This window comes from Equus caballus, chromosome 26 (assembly GCF_041296265.1).
Source record: "Equus caballus isolate H_3958 breed thoroughbred chromosome 26, TB-T2T, whole genome shotgun sequence".
NCBI classification, from domain to species: domain Eukaryota; kingdom Metazoa; phylum Chordata; class Mammalia; order Perissodactyla; family Equidae; genus Equus; species Equus caballus.
In genome coordinates this window covers 23,145,956-23,169,213 of record NC_091709.1, presented here as the reverse complement: position 1 = coordinate 23,169,213, position 23,258 = coordinate 23,145,956, and the positions used below count along the sequence as shown (strand labels likewise).

The window sequence follows — 23,258 nt, the reverse complement described above, 5'->3', positions numbered from 1 at the left end:
TATGTGGGATACCACCACAGCATGGCTTGATGAGCAGCATGTAGGTCCGTGCCCAGGATCCAAACCTGCAAAATCCAGACTGCTGAAGCAGAGCACCTGAACATAACCATTATGCCACCAGGCCAGCCCCATAAATTTTAAAATACTCTTTTTTTCCCATAAATATGTGATCAATACTATTATAGACATTAGGGATAAATTAGAGAACAAGACAGACAAATTTTCTGTGCTCCTGGAGTAGATTACCAGTCCTTGATTTAGTAGAAAATGAAATTCATTTTCAGTCTAGGGACTATGTATATATAGGCTAGAAAAGATCTTTGCTATTTTTAGTAAATTTTATTGAAATATGATATACCTATGGAAAAATGCACAGATCATATGGGTGCTGGATGAATTTTCACTGAGTGAACACTCCTGTGTAATTACATAAAACATAAGGAAAATGACTGATAAGCTTGACAACATAAATAATTTAAAACATCTGAGTGTCAAAGAAAGTCAAACAAAATTACAGGGGAAAATCACAAACTGGGAAAATGTTTGCAAATATATGACAAGGATAATTATCTTAATAGTTATTTTATCAAAGGTAAAAAAAATCATTGAGAAATTTGAATAGCTCAATTAAAAAATGGGTAGAGTACACAACAGGCAATTAAATTTATGGAGAAAACATCTTCTCTAGTAATTAAAGAAATTGGCAATACTGGCAAACCTATAAGGCCCTATGACAGAAGGAACAGGCTGCTGTGTGCATTTCTGGTGAGTGTGTGTATGGTGTGACTGTGGGGTGGGAGGTGGGGTGGTGGCTGTCTGCACTTTGCAGTAGGTGTCATGAGCCTGCAACATGTGTAGACACTTTTACCCAAAAATTCTAGTTCTAGAAGTGTGCTTGAAGTAAGTAATAGTAAAACAGAAGAAATAACTTAAAATGTCTAAAAACAGGAGTTTGGTTAGAGTATAGCCATATGGTATGATTTTTCTCTAGCCATTAAAAAAACCACAGAAGAATATTGAATAATGTCAAGAAAACTCACAATGTGGCAAATGAAGACATCAAACTATAAAACTGAATGCATGCTAAGAACCCCATTTTTAAATTAAATGATACACATACCTATGTGCCGAAAAAATACTGGTAGATCTTACCAAAATGTGAACAGGTTTATATCTGGGTGAAGGGATATGGGTGATTTTTATTTTTCTCTTTGTGCTTTTCTATAGTTTTCTGTAGGTAGTATTAATTTTGTAATCAGAAAAAATAAACGTTATAGGTAATAAAAAGAATTTTAATGTTTTCTATAGTGTGATTGCATAAAGCCCATATCCTAAGCAGTGAAAATTTCCTTTTTACATGTGCTAGCTCCACATAAATAAAAACACTGACGTTAAACACTGACTTATCTTCTCTGTCTAAAAGTGTTAAGAAATTTTATACTCATCTTTAAAGATGTGCACATTATGTTTGCCTCTCTGTGGTGAAATCTAGAATCTTGACAAGCATTCAACGTACAACACTGGAATTAATCGAGAATAATCACTAATAAACTACCAAGGTAATACTCTTGACAAGCAACAGAGATGCATATTCTCCTGGAACACCAGCTAGATAAAACGTATTAAATTACTAGTGTATCAAATTGCTGTGACAATATCTCAACACTATTTGAAGACTTCTGCTGACTTCCAAGTACATAAATATTAGGCTTTTATTGACTTGCCTAATGAGATTATCTGCCAAATTTGTCATAGGGATAACATGAATATTTTCTGTCTCTTCTTTTGCAGATGTTGCCACGTCCTTCTTGCACTGGTCGAGTAGTAGACCTTTGAGACTATCACTACGCCTTTTGTATACTAGGAGAGCCTGGCCCTTGCCCAGGAGAGAGGTAAAAAGAGGCAGTTAGTTTAAAGCCAGCTTCTGAGCTGAGAGGTTGAGGGAAAACATTTATATCAGGAGCCCAGGGGGCTTCTGGGAAGGGAGACAGAAATACTTCAATCCTTGCTTCCCAAGTTTTCTACCTGAGGTTAAGGTTTCAGGTGGATTCATAGATTTGGACTAGGGTGTCCTAATCAAGGCCCAAGTGCAAGCAATGTAACAGGGCCCCTGAAATAAGATGTGAGAACAAGAAGCTGGCTCTGACCCTAAATCAAAAGGGGAAGTAGGGCCTTTGAGCAGTTGGCCCTGTAGCCTGTCCTGAACCAGCCCTCAAGGGGCCCTCTGCTCCTTGAGTTGCTGTTATTCTGAATGGAAGAGCCAGCCCCTTCGAAATCTCACTTGGGATTCTGGCCTCTGAGGGAACGCCTGCCCTTGAGGACCTATTGCGAACTTTAAAGGGCTCTGTGCCAGCAACTCTAGTGGTAGGAACCTCAACTCGGGTGTTCTTGACGGCGACTCTGAAGATGGGAGCAATACTTACTTCCTCACAGTATTTCTGCTCCTCAAGCTGAGCAAGAGGGAGGACTGTTCTGGGCCCCACACTGTAGAGGGCTACACATATCACAGAAACATCCACAAAATAAATATATTAAAGAACACATGGATACCTGCTGTGGACCAAATGTTTGTGTCCCTCCCAAATTCCTATGTTGCAGCCCTAACCCCCAATGTGATGGTATTGGGAGGGGAGGCCCTTGGTCGGGTAATTAGGGTTAGATTAGGTCTTGAAAGTGGGACTCTCATGATGGAATTAATGTCCTTATACATTACACAGGCTCTCTCTCCTTCCCTCGCTCTGTCTCTCTCTCTTTGTCTCTGCATGCATGCACAAAGGAAGGCATTGCGCGGATATAACCAGGAAGAAGGCGTCACCAAGAACCTGACCATTCTAGAACCCTGATCTTGGGTCGCCAGCCTCTAGAACTGTGAAAAATGTTTCTTGTTGAAGCCCCCCAGTTTATGGTATTCTGTGATAGCAGCCTGACTGCCTGAGACAGCACCTTTATCGTTATGATGCGCACACTGGCACAGAGTGACCTGTGACCCCAGATGCTCACTCCTGTGGCTCACATTCAGGCCCCAGGGAAGTGCTTCTCCACATCTCCTGCCTCATTTCATTGAAACTAAAGGCCACCTATGACCAAATGTGAAGGTTTGGGGCCATGCTGCTGCCAATGTCAGAAAATCACATTGCCTTACAGCGCGCGGAGGGTTTGCAGGGCAGGAGTGCCTAGGTAAGAGGAGGGACAGGTTGGCAAAGCCCTCCCCTGAGAGAGCGTGAATGCAGCAGATCCTTGCTTAATGGAAGGGTCACTCTCCAGTTAGCAGGGAGCTTCCATTTTCTTGCATCTCTTCGTGTTCCAAATTGTGAGCGCCTCTGAAGATGCTCAGGAATAACATGGTATTAGAACAGTGGCAAACGAGGTTGAACAATCCATCACTCTTAAATGTGCATATATATATGTCTGAACATACTGAAGTGGGATGATTTTTTATGTTGACAACTAGATGGACAGTGAATGCTAGAATTATGCTTAATTTGAAAAAGTAATGCAATGTAATTGTTTTCAAAAAATTTTTAAAAATTAAACTTTAAAAATAATTTTGATTTAAAATTTGTGATTCTTTTCTAGTTTGTATTTTGCCTTTAATTTCAATAAATCTTTGACTATTTTAAAAGAAAAATAACATTTTTTGAAAAACAAAAATTTTTATTGATTTTTACCTTTATTTTAATTTCCATATTTTGATAAAAATATTCATCCAATTTTCTATACCTTGTACACTTTCGCCGTAAAGTTTTGTACACTTTGAATGTAATTACGTTTTTTGAATTCTTGAGATCCTTGTTGTCAATTGATCGTAAATTATGAGATTATTTTGCTTATAACAACAAAATACGTGGTTTTACTGCAGTAAGGATGAGAAAAATTGAAAGAGATAAAAAATAACATAAATTAAATGTTTCTACTTTATTAGTGATTCAAACATCAAGCAGAGTCTCAAGAGTACCCAGTTATTTCTCTTTTCTTTTCCTCTAGCTTCTTGGATGCATAGAAAAAAAAAATAAAGGCTAATGATGAAATTATCTATAATTTCAAACAACCTCAGTTTTGCCTCATTAACCAGAGGTTTCATATCAAATTAATTTTAATAATTTGATTTACCAAATTATTCTGTCAAATTCTCCACCTTGTTTATTTACATTCCTCTTTCCAAAATGAAAATCATGGCAAAGCCTAGAGAGGAAGCTTAGTGTCAAAAATCCAGAAAACACCTGTAGGATGCGTATGTGATGTGTAAGCAACAGGAAGCGGGTTCTGCTGTATGTAGGTCATCTTTTTGGTCTACTGTTTTTCTTGGCAGTCTTGGAACCCAGCATAATCTGCAGCTACATAAATCTGTCGACAACATTCCTGGTGGGGATGTAGCGTGTAAGGGTTTTATAGAAAATATGCAAGGTATATTCAGAGCTTCATAAATATCAAGATAGCAACTGGGTAGCTAACTGATGTTGATCTATTCTTATGTGTCAGCACTAGTAAGAGTTTTATTTACATTATCTCATTTAATTCTCACTATAGAAGATACTGTTATTAACTCCATTTTACAGAAAACAAAAGCCAAAGAGGTTAAGTAATTGCACAGATCCCACAGCTAGTAAATGGTCGAAGTGAGTTACAAACCCAAACAAACTTATTCCCAAACTTTTACTTTTGAGGATGGAGTTAGGCCCTGGGGTGGTCTTGCCATAGTTCCAATCCTCCCTCCACCACTTACTAATTGTGTGACTGTAGGAAAGTTACTCTTTCGGCCTGGGTTTTCTTGTCTGAAAAATGGCAACAACAATAGTACTCACCTTGTAGGGTCACTGGGATAGCTCAGAGACAAGATAGCTGAAGTTGTTAGTCAAATGTGTGCTACAGAGCAAGCGCTCAATAAATGTTAGTTGTAAGTATGTTGTCACTATTATAAATTGCTAAATCATACTACTCTAAAAATATTCATGCTTGTCGATCTAGTAATTCTGCATTTTAGAATCTGTGCTGAGGAAATAATCAGACATGGATATACAGACAAATTTATATTTAAGGCAGTTCCTTGAACTTCTATAAAAGTGAGATTTTAGGGGGCCGGCACAGTGGTGAATTGGTTAAGTTGGTGCGCTCTGCTTCAGCAGCCTGGGGTTTGCAGGTTCAGATCCAGAGCATGGACCTAGCTCTACTTGTCAAGCCACACTGTGGCGGCATCCCACATAAAACAGAGGAAGATTGGCACAGATGTTAGCCCAGTGACAATCTTCCTCACACACACACACACAAAAGTGAGATTTTAGAAAATTAACTGTGCAAGAAGAGGGAAATAGTTAAATAAAGCCTCCATATGATGGACTTTTAGCAGACCTGAAATGTTTGAGAAAAATATTTAGTCAGGTGGGGAATAGTTTATTATATGAAATAAGTGTATAAAGGGAAACACAAATCCATAACTACTACATTATCTCAACTTAAAACCATTTGTTAATCAGTGTAAGAAGTGTTAGTTGAGTGCAAGATCTGTGCAGGTGCTGTTCTGGGCATGGAAGATACAGCAGGGAACAAATAGTCACTGTGCTTTTCAAGGAGGACGTTCATCCTCGTGGATTATATATATGATACTGGCCCTGATATCTGTTTCCCTACATTAAACACAGCATATATGGATTTAAAACCAAAGCACTCATTCCCAGCTTACTCCCTGGCTTCCTGGCTCCAGAATCTACTACCTGCCATGGAGCCATGGAGACAAATGGCCGAGGACAACCACCTGGATTCGTTATCTCTTCCTCCTCTCTGAAAGCAGCTACAGGCTGGTGGGGAAGCTGCTGACCAGCAAGGTCAAGGGCTTCCTGCTTTCTGCAAGGAGTCTCAAGGCCAAACACAGGCTGGTGGAAAAGCTCTGACCAGCAAGGCCATATGCTCCCCCTCCTCTACCTAAAACCCCAAATAAAAACCCTTACGTTAAGGTTTTTTGGGAGTTTGAGATTTCAGCATTAGCTGCCCTTTCTCCTTGCTCAGTGCTGTGCAATAATAAAATTCCTACTTTCTTCCACTACACCCAGTGTCAGAGATTGGCTTGCTGCACAACAGGTGAGCAAACTCACTTCAGGTTTGATATCATATACAATGAGAAACCAGAAGAAAATGCTTATTCACAGGGCCCACCACTGTGTACTGAAATGTAGACCATTGTGATTGTTTACATCTTTTCTTTACATTAAAAAAAATTTTTTACATATTTACATTTTATATCATTTATATTTTTTTAAGAATGAGCATGTGTTGCTTCTATACTCAATGAAGCAATAAAATGTATGTAATAAAATAAATATATCAATAATTGCATGTATTTTATGGAAAATGTTTTGGAAACTTGTTGCTCTTTAAAATTTTTTTTGTTTTTTTTGGGTGAGGAAGATTAACCTTGAGCTAACGTCTGTGCCAATCTTCCTCTATCTTTTGTATGTGGGATGCCTCAACAGTGTGGCTGATGAGTGGAGTAGGTTTGTGCCTGGGATCTGAACCCACAAATCTCAGCAGCTGAATCAGAGCATGTGGAATTTTAACCACTTGGCCATGGGCTGGCCCCTAAAAAAAAAGAAAATCATTTTTTATTCATTCATATCTTGAAATACAGAAAGGTACAAAGAAGAAAATCACAACCATACATATTCCCACTATCTAGAATAAATCACTAAACATATTGTCCTATTTGCTTTTAATATTTTATCTTAATTACTTTTAAAAATTACTCAATTATTATTATAAAATCAATATTTGCAGATGACAAAGAATTTATGCAATGCAGAAAAGTACAAAAACAAAAATGAAAAAATCATCAAATTCTATCATTAAGAAATAATGCAGGGGCCGGCCCCGTCGCCGAGTGGTCAAGTTCACACTCTCCGCTTTGACAGTCCAGGGTTTTGAGGGTTCGGATCCTGGGCTCAGACATGGCACTGCTCATCAGGCCATGGTGAGGCAGCATCCCACATGCCACAACCAGAAGGACCCACAACTAAATTATACAACTATTTACTGGGGGGTTCTGGGGAGAAAAAAAGCAGAAAAAAACAAAAAAGAAAGAACACAGCAGTGAATCTCACTTGAGACATTTTCAGTGAAAGGAAGAGTGAAAGATAAGTTTCTCTACAAATGGGATAATAATACAAATCCAATTTCTAACTACAATTTAATTCAAATATATAATATAAGAAAAGAAACAAGTGAAACTAAAGAAACTAAAGGAATTGTTGAAATTCAAAATCAGGAGATAGTTCTTCACCACAGATAATATTTTCTAAAAGGTTCCTCTTAACAAAGAATTTACGAAAAATACAAAGAGGTTGGAGTTGTGTTTATTTTTTAATAAAATATTTACATCTTAGCTGGTAGTAATTAACATCTTGCTAGGAAAAGATGAAAGACAATTCCTCCCCCTGTGGTTTGTTATTTACATTATTATTATAGTTTATTATTGTATGATTTTTAACATTTATTTTCCAGTCCAGAGCAAAATTTTCATAGTAACTTGGTGTCATTTCTCCATTTTAACAGAGTCAATACTCACTGTCAGTTTTTTCACCACAATTTCTGTTTTTGAATTCTTTAATCTTTTAATTGGCTGATTTTTCTTAACAAGTAGTGCTTTTAGTGGATCTTGCATTGCCTAACATTTTTCCTTTATGAAAGTAGCTACTTGTTACTTTTATTCTTGGATAACATCTTGTGTGAATCTATTATTCTTGGGTTACACTGTGTATTATTCTTGGGTCACATTCTATTTCCCTTTTTGAGGATTGTTTTAATTATCTATTGCTGGGTAACAAACTACTCGAAATTTTAGCCACTTACAACAAAGCTTTGTTATCATACACAGCTTCTGAGGGTCAGGAATCTGGGAGCGGCTCAGCTGTGTGCTTCTGGCTCAAGCTCTCTCATGCTATTGCCTCAAGCTGTGGGCTAGGGTTGTAGTCATCTCAGGGGTTGACACAGCCTGGAGGATTTACTTCCGCAATGGCTCACTCGTGTTTCTGGCTGGGAACCTCTTCCTCACTGTCATTGGCAAAAAACTTTGGTTCCTCATAGAGCTGGCCTTTGTACAGCTGCTGGCTTACCCCAGAATGCATGATCCAAGAGAGAATGCAACCAGGACAGGCGCTGCAGTGCCTTTTGGAACCAAATCTTGGAAGTTTCATAGCATCACTTCTGCAGGAGTCTATTGGTCACACAGACCAACCCTGTTGAAATGAGCAGGAAACCACACAAGTGTGTGCACACTAGGAGGCAAGATCATTGAAGGTCACCTTGGAGGCTGGCTACTGTTGCTCTTTTTCTCTCTGGTGCTGAGTATTGCCATGGAGAAGTCAGAAGCCAGTCTCAATTCTCTCCCTTGCAAGTATTTTACCTATAAAACCTAGGCATCTGAAAAAGAAACAAACTTTATTTCTGAAGCTCATTCGTTTGCGAATCGAATGTTCTATATCAAATTTTCTTGGACATGATATTTTGTTCTGCAGATTCAGTTTTTGATTTATTTCAGGGATATTTCTTGAATTATGTCTTTAAATAAAACTTTTCTTGCATTTTTGGATTCTCTTCTTCAAGAAAATCAGTTATACTTAGATTCTCTTTATCTTCCTTATCTGTTAGCTCCTCTCTAATTGCTCCAATGTTTGGCTTTTTCGTTGTGTTTCATTGTGATTATCTCTTTTAGTAATGTAGTTTCTACCCGCATTATCACATCGTATACCACTTATTATCAATTTGTTAGTTGTATTTTAATATTGTTTTGATCCTCATTTTTTCCTTTAGGACTGCAATATTTCTCTCTTTTCAAAATATCATTGTGTTATTTGATCATTTTATCTGAGAGTTCTTGATTTATTCCATTCAGGTTTTTATTAAGCTGTTTTATGGTATAAAATAATTGTAAGACATTTTATTCTGTTCCATTTTTTTATAACATGTGACCCTAAATATCTCCCAGTATGATTTGGTCAGACCAACAAAAGTGAGAGAATATAGAAATAATATGAAATACCCCATTGCAGCTTTTAGTTCTCTCAGGTTGGAGGCATCACGCATGAGTGATGTTTTTCTCTGCTCAGGTGAACATGAAGAGCGAATGGAAGATGCTGAAATAACTACGTGGCCCTACCAGTTCTGAGATGTCAGTAAGGATCCAGAAAATTCAACCTGAGTGCAGGTTTAGTAAAAGAAAATTGCCAGGTGTGTACACCACTTTTTTCTCCCTAAAATTATATAATCATTGATCCTTCTTACAACAAACTCCTAAAGCTCGTCCAAACTCTTTCACTGGAATTCTGCCGTAGTAAATCTTGTTTAAAATAAGGAAACCATCGGAAGGGAGGGGTTTGGGGTATCATTTTGACTCCTAAGCATTATAGATGTAATTAATTTGTCCTTTGTCCATTTTATGTCCATTCACAATTTTATGAAAATCGAAGTTAGCAGTGTGTTTAGTCAAAACACTTGAAACAGCTGTTGCCATCCACCCTCCATCAGTAATTTATAATATGTATTTCCAGAATTGTTTTGTGTATATAACCCAAATATGTATATATCTTTTAAAACTCACTTGCACATAAATGAAGACATGCTAAAGAATTTTTTTTTTTTTTTTTTTGCTGAGGAAGATTTGTCCTGAGCTAACATCTCTGCCAGTCTTCCTCTATCTTGTATGTGGGTTGCCACAAAAGCATAGCTGCTGAAAGTGGTGTAGGTCCGTGTGTGGAACTGAACCCAGGCCACCAAAACAAAGCGTGCCAAACTTAACCACTAGGCCACAGGACTGGCCCCCCCAAATTTTTGGCACCTACTTTTTTTACTTATTGATATTGGAAATTTTTTCATAACAGAATATAGAGATTTAATTCAATTTTTTTGAAAAGTGCCATGATTTAGTTACCCTCTTTTCTGCAGATAAATATTTATTTCCTTTTATGCATTTATAAACACTGCTGCAATAAGCATCTTTGTTCATGTACCTATGTGCGTATATATGAAAGTATGTTCATGGGAAAAATTCCCAGGAAGAATTAATGAAATTCCTAATGTAGGTTAGATACGACCTACTAGGCCCCATTCTGTAAGAGATACTTCTCTTTACCTGTATCTTTTGAGCCTGAGCAACTCAAATTTTAGAGGAGTTTATCATATTTGAGGTCCTCCTTAACAAAGTCTGAAACTCCCTGAAAATTGTGGGTTTTTTCACCTTTTTATCTGATAATTTTTAATTGGTACTTTAAACAGAAACAAAAATTATCATTGTATTGGAATTATGAAATTAATGAACTAGGTACAATTTATGAAAGCTCCTGGATACTTGGGTCCCCCGAGAGAGAGTCACATCTGGGCCTGTGCTGAGGCTGTTTCTGAGTGTAGCTCCGTGTCTGCCATTCGTGGTGTTCCAGACCAGCCTAGTTTCTAAAGTGAGGGGCTGTAATGAAATACTAGGTTAAGATGGGCAGAGCTATTTATCGCGTGGAATATGGAGAGTGGCATCTTCCTCTTGCTTCTTACCAATAATAGCAACGTTAGGACATTGCTTAGCTCATGCTGTGGACTGAGTGCTTGTGTCCTCTCAAAATTCCTATGGTGAAACCTTAACCTCCAATGTGATGGTTTTAGGAGGCTGGCCCTCTGAGCAGAGATTAGATCATGAGGGTGGAGCCCTCACGAATGGGACTAATGCCCTTATAGAAGAGACCCCAGAGAGCCCCCACACCTCTCTTACCCCATGAGAACACAGTGAGAAGATGGCTCTCTATGAACCAGGAAGCAGGCTCTCACCCAACACTGAATCTGCCAGCATCTTGATCTTGGTCTTCTCAGCCTTGAGAACTGTGAGAAATAAATTCACGTTGTTGCCTCTCTCTGTGGTATTCTGTTATAGCAGCCTGAATAAGACAGGTCATAATAAGCCCTCGATACATATTAACTAAGTGCTTTTTTTCTTTTCATTTTGGTGGGGAAGATTGGACCTGAGCTAACATCCGTTGCCAATCTTCCTCTATTTTGTATGTGGGACACAGCCACAGCATGGCTTGATGAGTGGTATGTAGGTCCATGCCCAGGGTCCAAACCAGTGAATCCTGGACCACCAAAGCAGAGTGTGCAAACTTTACCACTATGCCAGCAGGCTAACCCAACTAAGTGCTTTATATGCATTATGTTGTGTGGTATGAATCATTACCACAATCGTATCAAGGAAGGGCTATTAAAAGTCCCATTTGATAAATGCACAACTGTATGTCAGTGTTGACATACCTAGTTAATGGTAAAGTTGGAACTTGAACTCAGGCCATCTGACTTCATAGATTAGACAAAAGAGATGTCGCCTTCTACATCATACATGGACCCCCAAGTGGCACACCTCTGCATGTTCAACGGTGGTAGCAGCAACTTCAGCAAACGTTGGCATCCCAGTTGCTACTCAGCAGATTGGGAGCGACCAGAGTCTTCTCTAATAACTGCAGTGAGTTGGAGTAGGAGAAGGAAAAATGGTTCCAAGCACTAGACCAAGTTGCTCATGTTCTGGAGGAACATGAGAAAACTGGAGTTCCCAAAGGAAAGAAGGAGCAAATCTCAGGAAACACAAATTTGTGGCTACCTCTGTGCATCCTTTTACCCTAGGCCCGGCTTACCTAAATGTAAATACATATACATGCACAGTTCCTGTTACACGTAAGAACCAAGGTGTTTAGACCAGATATGACAACAAGGATGTTGACTCTCAACACTTTCTCAGTAGAGTGTTGGAAAAACCTGTAACTGGAAGTAAGCTAAACAGCTCTGTACTTGTTCTCCTGCTTGTTCTGGCTCTGATTCACCTGCTGATCCTTTCGAAACTTCATGCCAGTCTTTATCCTAGGTTGTCCCATACAGATTCACGCCAGCTGGGAACTTCCTGGTATGGGGCTACATGTGGAGCTGTCTGGAATTCTCAGTCTCTGTCTACAGTTGTTCAAAGTTCACACTGAAATGCTCAGACTTTTCATCTACGTCATGCTAATTTTTCTAGATATTTCTGTTTCTGTTTGCTACAGTCAGCTCTGGGTATGTGGTATGATTCTCCTTTTACACTCCACAAAATGGCTTTCTTTTTGCTTCCAGTGCTGTGGTGGGAGGGTTTGATTGATGGGCTGCTTTTGGAGGGAAGTTCCAGGTGGAGCGCTTTATGAGGACTCTCCCACTATTTACAGGCAATTTACTTTGGTTATTTGGGGCATTACTCAATGCCATTGCCTTACTCCCATCCCTACCCCCTTATTTATGGTTATTACACAGCCTGAAGCAAGAAATATATTTGCATAGAAAGAGCAAATTGTTAACAGGGAGGGTTTGGAGTCTGATTGCTTTAGAGGCTCGTCTGGACTTTGTTCTTCCAAACTGGACCTTGGGCAAGATACTTAACCTCTCTAATCCTCAATTTCCTTGGCTGTAAAATGGCAATTAAATGACATCTAGCAATAATTCAAAAGCTCCCCCTGCCCTTTCTTTTGCATGTTTTAAACACTTACAAAGAGGTAGTTCTCTTTCTGTTAGTTATTTTTAAAGATCTTTTAAAAAAATTATATTATTGGGGCCATGTTGGCTTATAATATTGTGTAAATTTCAGGTGTACATTATTACATATCAGTTTCTGTATAGACTGCATCATGTTCACCACCAATAGTCTAGTTTTCATCCGTCACCATACATATGTGCCCCTTTACACCTTTCACCCTCCCCCTACTCTCTTTTTCTCTGGTAACTGCCAATCTGTTCTCCTTATCCATGTGTTTGTCATCCACATATGAGTGAAATCATTTGATATTTGTCTGTCTTTGTCTCACTTATTTTGCTTAGCATAATACCCTCAAGGGCCATCTTTGTTGCTGCTAATGGCACGATTTTGCCTTTTTTATGGCTGAGTAGTATTCCATTGTGTATATATATATATATACACATATATATATATGTGTATATATATATATACCACATCTTTTTTATCCATTCATCTGTTGATGGGCACTTGGGTTGCTTCCACATCTTGGCTGTTGTGAATAATGCTGCAGTGAACAACGAGTGCATAAATCTTAAAGATCTTTTATATTTTGAGAAAGTAGTATGGGAACTAACATTTTTATTTGGGATTGTGAGAAAACTTTAGCTTCTCTGAAATTTAAAGTTCTTTTTGTTCTGTGTTTACCAACTGCTTCTGACAAAGTTAAAAACAATTAAATTTGCTCAGAGATTTCACGGTCTGTCAAGTGATCTTCAGTCTGGTAATGATTTTCTCAAACTAGAATTCTTGAATTTTTTTGGAGATTTTTTTTTTAACAAATGAGAATGAGAAATCTATTCAAAAGGGAGAAGATGTTAGTGAATTAAGAACTAATGGCAGATTTTTCTTTTGTATTGTGGTAAAATATACATAACATGAAGTTCACCATTTTTAACCATTTTTAAGTGTACAGTGCAGGGACAGTAAGTACATTCACAGTGTCATGCAACCATCACCATCATCCATCTCTAGAACTTTTTCATCTTCCCCAACTAAAACTGTACTGGTTAAACTATAATTTCCATTCTCCCCTCCCCCCAGCTCCTGGCAACCACCATTCTATTTTGTAATGGGAGATTTTTTTTTTATCCTTTTGTGAGGAAGATTGTCACTGAACTAACATCTGTGCCAATCTTCCTCTGTTTTACGTGGGATGCTGCCACAGCATGGTTTGACAAGCGGTGCTAGATCTGTGCCAGGATCTGAACCCGTGAACCCTGGGTTGCCGAAGCAGAGCGTGTGAACTCAATTACTACGCCACCAAGCTGGCCCGGAAGGCAGATATTTTTAGGGAGAAAGGAAGCAGGGTGGTGCTTCTATCACCTGTGGCAGGCACTGAATTTCTGCTGCAGGTTTGTGTCATTTCTAAACTATCCCACTGAGATTTGAAACCAGCTGCTCCACATGGACGTCGAAGAGGAACGCCCGGTTTGACCCGAGCACCTGGCTCTATGGAGCCCCAAGTCCTGGCGTCTGACAGCAGCCCCATCCTCTCCTACTGCTTTAGAAAGATGAGTCCTAGTCTCGATATCCTGTCTTAGGCCCTGCTCAGCCTCTGACTCTTCCTTCCAAGCCTTGAATTTCAGGCCAGAGACTCCAGCTGGTTTGACACCTGCCTGCCAACACCAGCTCAGTTTCCACCCCACCAGGAATTTGCCATTCAGCAACCCAACCCTGTTTCCTCCAGCCCCAATACCTGACCTAGTAAAGGCACGCTAGGCCTCCCTCGGGTGCTTATCTGTAAATTGAACAGGGTGAATTAGGTAATCTCAAAGGTATTTCGCCACTCTAAAGTTGTTACTCTCTGTTTAAGACAAACAAAAAGTAGTCCTGACTAATAGGCTAGATAAATTTCTCCCATAGAAATTCCCTCGCCTTTTGGTGTCTGCTTTATTTTGATATAAACACAAATCTTGAAAGCATTATGTTTCCTTTGAAAGTTAGGCCAATGGTCAGCAAGGGGTCAATGAATTTAAGAGAAAGGATAATCTGTTAGTCAGTACAAAGCATTTCATATCCTGAATATAATCCTGAAAATATTGGAGATCTCCTAGGGGCCTCTGGAGGGACTACGTTGTCCTTGCATAAAATGGTTTTGACTTTCAGGCTAATAGAGCCTCCATCCAGGCAAGGCAAGGACCCTGCTATTTGATAGGGCTATTTGCATTTCAAAGCTAATCAGTATTAAATAATCGGCTGGTAAGAGAAGAGTGAGAGGGTCATTGTGTGTATTTTATTATTGTGTAAACTTGGGAAAACAAGCTGAGAGGCTGAGAGAGCTCACTCAAATTCCAGCTGATAAGAAAGGAGCTGCTGTAGAAGGTCTCTTAATGGGTGAGTTTCTCATTTCTTCCAGCAGAGACAGCCGGGAGGGTCACATGACTGCCAGGCTTTAAAAGGAAGCAACAACGAACTGTGGAGAGAACAACTGTATTTATTTCCAATATAGACCTTACACTTAAGGTAAAAGCACTTTTTAAATCTTCAGTTTTCATTTCCCTGTAACTAGATGGTTACTTTTCAGGATTTAACAGTTTGAATTAATAATTGTAGTGTTTCGTTGGTCAGTTCAGATCAAACTTGATTGTAACTCTAATTCAGTGGTTCCTAACCCGGCACATTAGAATCACCAAGGGAAAAGAAAAATATTGTTGCTGATTCCCACCCCAGAGAGTTGATATCATGGATTTGGGGTGGGGCCGGGTCATCAATATTTTTTAGTAGTTCCCAGGTGGTTCTCCTGGGTTGTAGTTTGAGAACCACTGTTCTAATTTCTATCCTGAGCGTGTCTTTCTTCTCTGCAAAAAAGACTTCCTTAACTTTCCCAGTGTCTGTAGCTGTGGTCTCAATTTTTGACTGCACGTCTATTAGTTAAAAAAATTGCAGCGCATGCCAAAGTATCTGTGTATGTGTGTATGTGTTATTTTACTAATATATTATCTATATTGTGAAATGGAGAAAAGGAGACATTTATAGAACTATGAATAATAATCAATATTTTCTTCCCACACCCCTGAGCATCCTTTCAGCCACTCCACCTTTGGAAACTATTGTTTCACAGGATAGAGTCCACAATTCCCTAGCATGGCATTCAAGGTTTTCTCCAAACAGAGTTTTATCTCTCTTATCATTGTTATATACCATACTCTCTCAGGAGTTAATTGATTGATTGATTGATTGTTAATTCCCTACTGTCTTCAGTCCACTTTCCTGGGAAATAGATTCTGAGAAGGAGACTTGCATGTTGAAAGTTTATCAAAGGGTGAAGAAAGTTGGATTGGGCAGAAGATGGAGGAGATGCAGTTGCAACAAAGAGTTTTGGAACTGGGTTGACCCTTCAGAGTTGCCCCACCTTGAGGCAAAGGGGTTAGGTCTCATCTCACATTTCCATCCTCTGTCCAGCATTAAGCATTTATCTGTGTGGGCTGCCACTGGGTAAGGTGGTTCATTTTGAGAGCTAATCCCAGAGAGTGAACCAGTAATGCTGCCATGTGTTGGGGGAATGAATGCCTCAGTCCCGAGACGGGGTCTGGGATGCTTACCTTGGCATCCGCTCTATTCCCTGCATCACGACTTAGCACAGTTGTTCCTCACACTGGAGTATTTTACCGCAGTCTCTGCCCTCAGAAACCTATCATTCCAAGGATGCTCAACATCATTAGCTATCAGGGAAATGCAAATCAAAACTACAATGAGATATCACCTCACTCCCATCAGAATGGCTATGACTAACAAGACAGGAAACAACAAATGTTGGAGAGGATATGGAGAGAAGGGAACCCTCATACACTGCTGGTGGGAGTGCAAACTGGTGCAGCCACTATGGAAAACAGTATGGAGATTCCTCAGAAAATTAAGGACAGAAATGACGCGGGGTCAGTGAGCCGAGGAGTCGAAAGAAAGATTTCTTGGACTCTCAAGATCTGGCAGTAGTGCTCTTTTATTTAGGGAATAGTGTGGAATAGCGTGGGGACAGGACCCGTGGGCAGTCAGGCTGCTGCGTGGGGACAGGACCCACGGGCAGGAGGAGCTGCTGCTGCCCCCGCTCCTGCTGCAAACATGGGTGGAGAGTCAGGCTAAATTTAAGGCATAGGCATGTGAGCCATCTCTTGACAAGACAAAGGAAAGAACATGTAAAAAAGTTAAAATGGTATCAGTGCAGGTGGGGTCTGGCCATTGGGTGGTCCCACAACTTTTAGATAAGAATCAAATCGGATTAAGTAAAACCCAGAAGCCACCACCCTAAATCAGTTACATGAGATTGCCAGACAGTAACCAGCTTAAGTCCTTGCCTTCCCCATTGAGAGTTTCCAGAGATAAGGCCATCCCCGCTTCCTCCTGGTGCAGAGGGGGAGGCATGGAGATTTCCTTCACAAATGCAAATGTCTCTCAAAGGGCAAGCAAATTCTGCTCGTCGGAGCCTGCTTCTCATCTGCAGTTTTAAAAGTAACCAGCCTAAAATCCTCATCAATATGATCTCAATCATAAGTAGAAGACAACAGCAGGCAAACACATGGAGACAGAGATTGGATTGGTGGTTACCAGAGGGGAAGGGAGGGAGGGGGAAGGGTGAAAGGGGTGATCAGGCATGTGTGTGAGGTGATGGATGGTAATTAGTCTTTGGGTGGTGACCATGATGTAATCTACACAAAATCAAAATATAATGATGTACACCTGAAATTTATATAATGCTATAAAACCAATGTTACTACAAAAACAGCAACAAAAAGAAACATATCATTCCCTGGAGGCCCAACACAAAATATCACCAGCTCCTAGAAGTTTCTCTATACTCTCCTGCTAGGAGTAGCACCAGGAGACACAGTGGGGAGAGCAAGGCCTGTGGTGTCACAGACACCTGAGTTTGAATACTGGGTTTTAGGGACCTTGCCCGGGTGTATTATTTAACCTCTCTGACTGGAGCTATTAAGACCTACTCTACAGGATTCTTATAATGATTAATTGAAATAATCACTCAACCAATGATATTTTGACATTTTCTTTGTAGCTTTTACTTTCTCATCTCGAAATTTCTGTACTTTACTTCAATGATTTAAATGGCAAAATAAAAATAATTAGGATGCTGTGGTGATTTTTCATATAAGTTTATTCAGTTAAAAATCCTAGGCTTTATTCTGAGGTAATATTTTCTACTTTTATAAAAAATTGATTTTTTTTCAGCTTTATGAAAATCTGATAACAGATTAACAGATTTTTTGTATAACAAATTCGTGGTGGTGATGAGGATTTTAGGCTGGTTACTTTTAAAACTGCACATGAGAAGCGGGCTCTGAGGACTGGAATTTTGCTTGCCCTTTTGAGAGACATTTGCGTTTGTGAAGGAAGGGGGGATGACCTTGTAGGGACCTGAAATTGGCCACCCCAGGATATGTCTCTTTGGCATCGGGATTGTTTGGGGCTGATTGCTTTTGATAAACTGGGACAGGGAAGGAGGCTCTTGGGAATGGAACTTGCCCTTGTTGGGACACATTTACATGTGTAAGGTAAATCTCTATCTGTAAAAGGTGCCTCCCTCTCTGTACCAGGAAGAAGAGAGATGACCTTGTCCTTAGAAACTCTTAATGGGGAAGGCAAGAACTTAAGTTGGTTGCTGTCTGGCAATCTCATGAAACTGATTTAGGGGGTGGCTTCTAACCTTTCTAACCTTTACTTAATCCAATTTGATTCTTGTCTAAAAGTCATGGGATCACCCAATGACCAGACCCCACCTGCACTGATACCATTTTAACTTTTTTTTCATGTTCTTTCCTTTGTCTTGTAAAGAGATGACTCACATACCCATGCCTTATAAAATTAGCCCTAACCGTCAACTCGAGGCAGCAGCAGGAGCTCTGACTGCCTGTGGGTCTTGTCCCCATGCACCAGCTCTGCCTGCCCATGGGTCCTGTCCCCATGCTATTCCATACTATTCTCTAAATAAAAGAGCACTACTGCCAGATCTTGAGAGTCCAAGAAATCTTTCTTTCGACTCCTCGGCTCACCGACCCCGCATCAGTGGTATAATTTATGTAAAAATAGATTTTGAAGTAATTTTAATTAGGAAAATAAGCTTTTGTCATATATATATACATATATATATTATTAACTTTTTAAAAATTATCGGTTCATGAAATTAAAAAATGTGCACTGCATCTTAACACTGGCCCCTTATGCTAATATATATTCTTATGTATATTAGCATATATAATATATATGTTATTAATAATATATGCTATTAATAATAGCATAATATATATGCTAATATAATATGTATGTTCATTAACTTCTTTCATAAAGATCAGTTATTTCTTGGGCACCTATAATATAGAAAACATTTTTTTTTTTTTGAGGAAGACTAGCCTGGAGCTAACATCTGCCAATCCTCCTCTTTTTGCTGAGGAAGACTGGCCCTGAGCTAACATCCATGCTCATCTTCCTCTATTTTATATGTGGGACACCTGCCACAGCATGGCTTGACTAGCAGTGCCATATCCACACCTGGGATTTGAGCCAGCAAACCCCAGGCTGCCGAAGTGGAATGTGCTCACTTAACCTCTGCACCACTGGGCCGGCCCCTAGAAAACATTTTAATCAGTGTTACTCTTAGCGCCGCTTAAATAGCTTAGATAAATACAGCCAGTGGTTAACATAGGTTAGCATAAGGGAAGCCATCTTATAGAGGGGAACTATGCTGGGACTATAACAAGACACCCCCCTTTCCTTGTTAGCAAAGCTGTAGTTTGCATGTAGCTTAGAGAAGTACACGTCTACTTGCTCTGCTATTTTTGTAGCCTTGGCTTATACATAGACCTCCTTATTCCCATAAGGCAATAACTGTGTTCTTTCAGCCTTTCTAGGGATGTAACGACCTTCGGGAAAAACCTCTGCTGACATCTGTCACCGGTGAAGAGAGAAAGGGATGCTCTGTAGTCTCAAGGACTGCAGCTCCAGATGCTCAACATCCCGAGACCCCCTTTTCAGGCCATTTGCCCTATACAACTGCTTCACAATTTTGTAGTTTTAAGATGGTTCTTTAAGACACCAGTCCACCATCTTCCCCCTTGCTGGCAGGCTGTAATAAAAAGCCCCTTTCTCTCCTACCACCTTGCCTCCTGACTGTTGGCTTGTCTTGCCGCGAGTAGAAGACCCCCTAGAGAAACAAAGATAGATGAAATGGGATCCCTATTCTCGAGGAGCTTAAAATTATTTAACTGATGAATAACTAAACAATCATAAATATTTCAAATAACATTTAAAAGGAAAAATAGAGATCTGTAGGAAACAGTTTAGATCATTTATGTAATTGGTACTGACATTTCTGAATGTACCAAAGAATTTAACAGGCCCGGCTGGTCTAGAGAACGTCTCTCAAAGGATGGATAGGATTAGGGCTATAAACTCCCTGATTAGTAGAGACGGATCTGGTATAACTTCGTATCTCTCACATTGCTTAATATATACTAGGCCCTCAGTTAAAAGAAGAGTGATACACCCACACATGTATATAATTTAAATACGTGCTGAGTGTATAGATTGGGTAGCTGGAGAAGAATGGGGAAGGCTCCCAGGCCAGTGCTAGGGTTTGAGGGAAACTGCAGAGGTGACAGAGTTCAAGACATGCTGGGAGGTCAGAGAGAAAGTATTTGGTGGGAGTGGAGCAATTTTACTGGAACAGAATGGGCGAGAGGATCGGCAACAGAAGGTAGGTTGAGGGAGACTTTGTAGACCTTAAATAATACATCTTAGGTTTTCCCCTGTATGAAACAGGGAGGGTGCATGAGACCTTGTGAAGGGAACACAAATCTGAGCATGAGTAACTTCCACGTCCCAAGACTTACATGGGTTAAGTCTGAATTCCTCAACCAGACTTCCATTCTTCCATTCTTCAATGCTCAAGTGTCTCTTCCTTCCTTATTCTCCATGTTTTCCCATTCCTCTGACATTCCCATGGTCACTATACACGCTTGCAAATCCCCCACTTGGAATTAATCTTCCCATAGTCTCAAAGCTCTCCATGTAATCCATGGTTAGAGCTGTTGCTAGTTTGCCATTTGAGTCAACGTGGTCTCAGGAACACGACTGTATGCATACACAAAGGAGCACAGATAACGCATTGTTCGTCTTCGGATCTGCCTCCCTCTGGCACTCAGTACAGACTAGGACTGAAGGAAGGTTATTTGAAATAGTGATCTCTTATTATTGACTAGTGAAAATTCTAAATGTCATTTCCTCTTACAAGCTGACATTAGTACACATTACAAGGAAGCCCAACATAAAAAGCTGCTTAATGGATGGTAAGAGGCACCGTGATATAAATTCCTCTACTGGAAGTATTATTTCTACCTGAATCACAAGGTCTTTTTGAACCAACTAACATAAGTAGTTATGTCAAGTCTCATGAATGTTTGCTAGAGGTGAAAAAGAATGAAGACACAAGTCAGTTACTATTAGGAACAAAGTTTTCTTACTGAAAGAACGTTTTCACAAATGTTAAGTAAATAAACCTCTCATGATTGGATTTTATGATCTCCCTGACTTGGTTGTATTAAAGAGAAGCAATTTTTCTGTTGTTATAGCTCGATAAAAACATTAGAAGAGGGGCTGGCCTGGTGGCACAGCGGTTAAGTTCTCAAGTTCCGCTTCTTGGTGGCCCGGGGTTCGCCGGTTCGGATCCCGGGTGCGGACATGGCACCGCTTGGCAAAAGCCATGCTGTGGTAGGCATCCCACATAGAAAGTAGAGGAAGATGGGCGTGGATGTTAGCTCAGGGCCAGTCTTCCTCAGAAAAAAGAGGAGGATTGGCAGATGTTAGCTCAGGGCTACTCTTCCTCAAAATAAAAAAATCAAAGATATGGTCATGATAATTGAACTTGACTTTTTGTCATTTATGAAGGTTGGGTTGTCAGCTGTGTTAGGAACAGGGCTGGACTTTATTCCACTGGTTGATAAGCGTTATCAACATTTTACAAGATAGAAACTTTATCTGAAAGCCAGCATTTTTATTGCCTCGTTCATAGTTGGTTTTGAATCTCTTCCTGTTTTGTGTTTACGCTGATTACTAAGTGTACTTTCATGTCAGGGATAGAGAGAATCATTGGATGTTGAGAAAGCCACCAGACAGAGGCCAAGAAAAACAGAAACCCGGGCTATTCATTAACAAAAAACCAGCAGCTATGAATGAATAATACAATGAATGCACAATAATCTACTTGTTTTGAAAAATGTTTATTAATCATTCCCAGAGGCCCTGGGCTAGATGACTATGTCATAGATTTTTTTTATCCCCTTAGGCAAATATACACCCACGTGGAATGCCCTGCTAGAGCTCAACTCCAGAGAGTATAAAGAGAATAGTGCCCTCTGATGTTGGGCATCATGGCAGAACTGACCACCATAGAAGGTAGTCAATAATGACACTTGAATGAAGGAACGAACGAATCAAAAGTTTCATTCAGAATGCTAAGGCAGAAGACAGTTTGACAAAAGCCATTTTTGAAACCAGGGCTGTTATTAGATTAGTCTAAACAGTGACACCTGAATAAATATGACAGTGCCATATTAGCCATACCAGACACTTAAGAAAATGTGCCTCTCCAGGAAAATCAGTTAAAAAAAGAATAATTCCACATAAAATCACTTACAGATGTGCTTCCTGCTGGAAATACCGGGGACAAATTCGACATCAATGAGAAGTTTAGAGAATTCTTTCTGAATATCGGTGCTCTCTTCACACACTGCCCTCCTCCACACTCCCATCCTTGGGGCACAAGAGCTGCCCTTCAGTCTGAGTAAGTAAGGAGTGTTAGTGAGTCATATTAGCTATTTTTAATACACAGACATGTGACAGAGCTATCTGATAGAAGATTTACTTGCCAGCCTTTGGATTCAAGAAAGTCCAGGTTTTGAGCCAGATTCTGGAGTGAGGCAGAAATGGGGACTAGAAAGAAAAGCTTGTAGGCTTTTCAGACTAGAACAGAGAGAATGCAGATATAAAACTAGGGTTTAATTTGAGTAGTAATTTGTTGATTTAGGAAGATCCAAAAGATAGAGAATTAATGAAAAGATTAATCATGGGCCTCTTTTTTTTTTTTTTGTGAGGAAGATTAGAACAGCTTGATAAGTGGTGGGTAGGTCCACACTTAGGATCAGAACCAGTGAATCCAGGGCTGCTGAAGTGGAGCGCAAGAACTGAAGTGGAGCGCATGAACTTAACTGCTGGGCCACCAGGCCAGCCTTATGAACCTAATTTTAAAAGTAAAGAAACTTTATTTTGGAGAGGATGTGGAGAAAAGGGAACCCTCATACACTGGTAATGGGAATTCAAACTGGTGCAGCCGCTATGGTGTACAGAGTTCATTGACTACCCCCACATCTTCCAAGGACACTGGGCCTGGGCCCCACACAAAGGAATGTGTCTGGACTTGGGTCCAAAGATGGCCACTTCGGCCTTGACTCTAAGGCACAAGTTACAAAGAATATGTCCTGTGTCATGTTCCTTGTCTGGGCTGGCCACCCCAACAGGCACCTGACAGGACTTTAAAAAACATCCCATCCATGTGAACAAAAAAGATAAAAACACCCCATGCATGGGAACAAGAAGAAATAACTCGAAATATCCAAATGTCTAAAACCCTGAATCAGAACCCAGAGAAAGCTTGGGATAAAAGGGAGTCACAGGCATAGAATAATTGGAAGTCTCGCTAAGG

At 39.9% G+C, this 23,258-nt stretch overlaps 2 long non-coding RNA genes across 3 annotated transcripts; one reads left to right on the top strand and one right to left on the bottom strand.

The window, feature by feature from the left end:
- Positions 1–319: 319 nt before the first annotated feature.
- On the bottom strand, positions 320–22,338 carry LOC106782632 (uncharacterized). Of its 2 annotated transcripts, none has more exons than XR_011432900.1 (3): positions 22,194–22,338; positions 10,742–10,848; positions 320–1,876 (listed from the first exon to the last, which is right to left on the bottom strand). It is a non-coding gene; the product is annotated as an uncharacterized lncRNA (long non-coding RNA). The 2 variants fall into 2 exon arrangements; XR_002804169.2 differs by lacking the exons at positions 10,742–10,848; positions 22,194–22,338 and adding exons at positions 2,424–2,484; positions 2,714–2,849 and having other exon boundaries at positions 1,684–1,876.
- On the top strand, positions 14,921–19,653 carry LOC138920906 (uncharacterized). Its single transcript, XR_011432901.1, has 2 exons — positions 14,921–15,016; positions 19,402–19,653. It is a non-coding gene; the product is annotated as an uncharacterized lncRNA (long non-coding RNA).
- Positions 22,339–23,258: the final 920 nt, after the last annotated feature.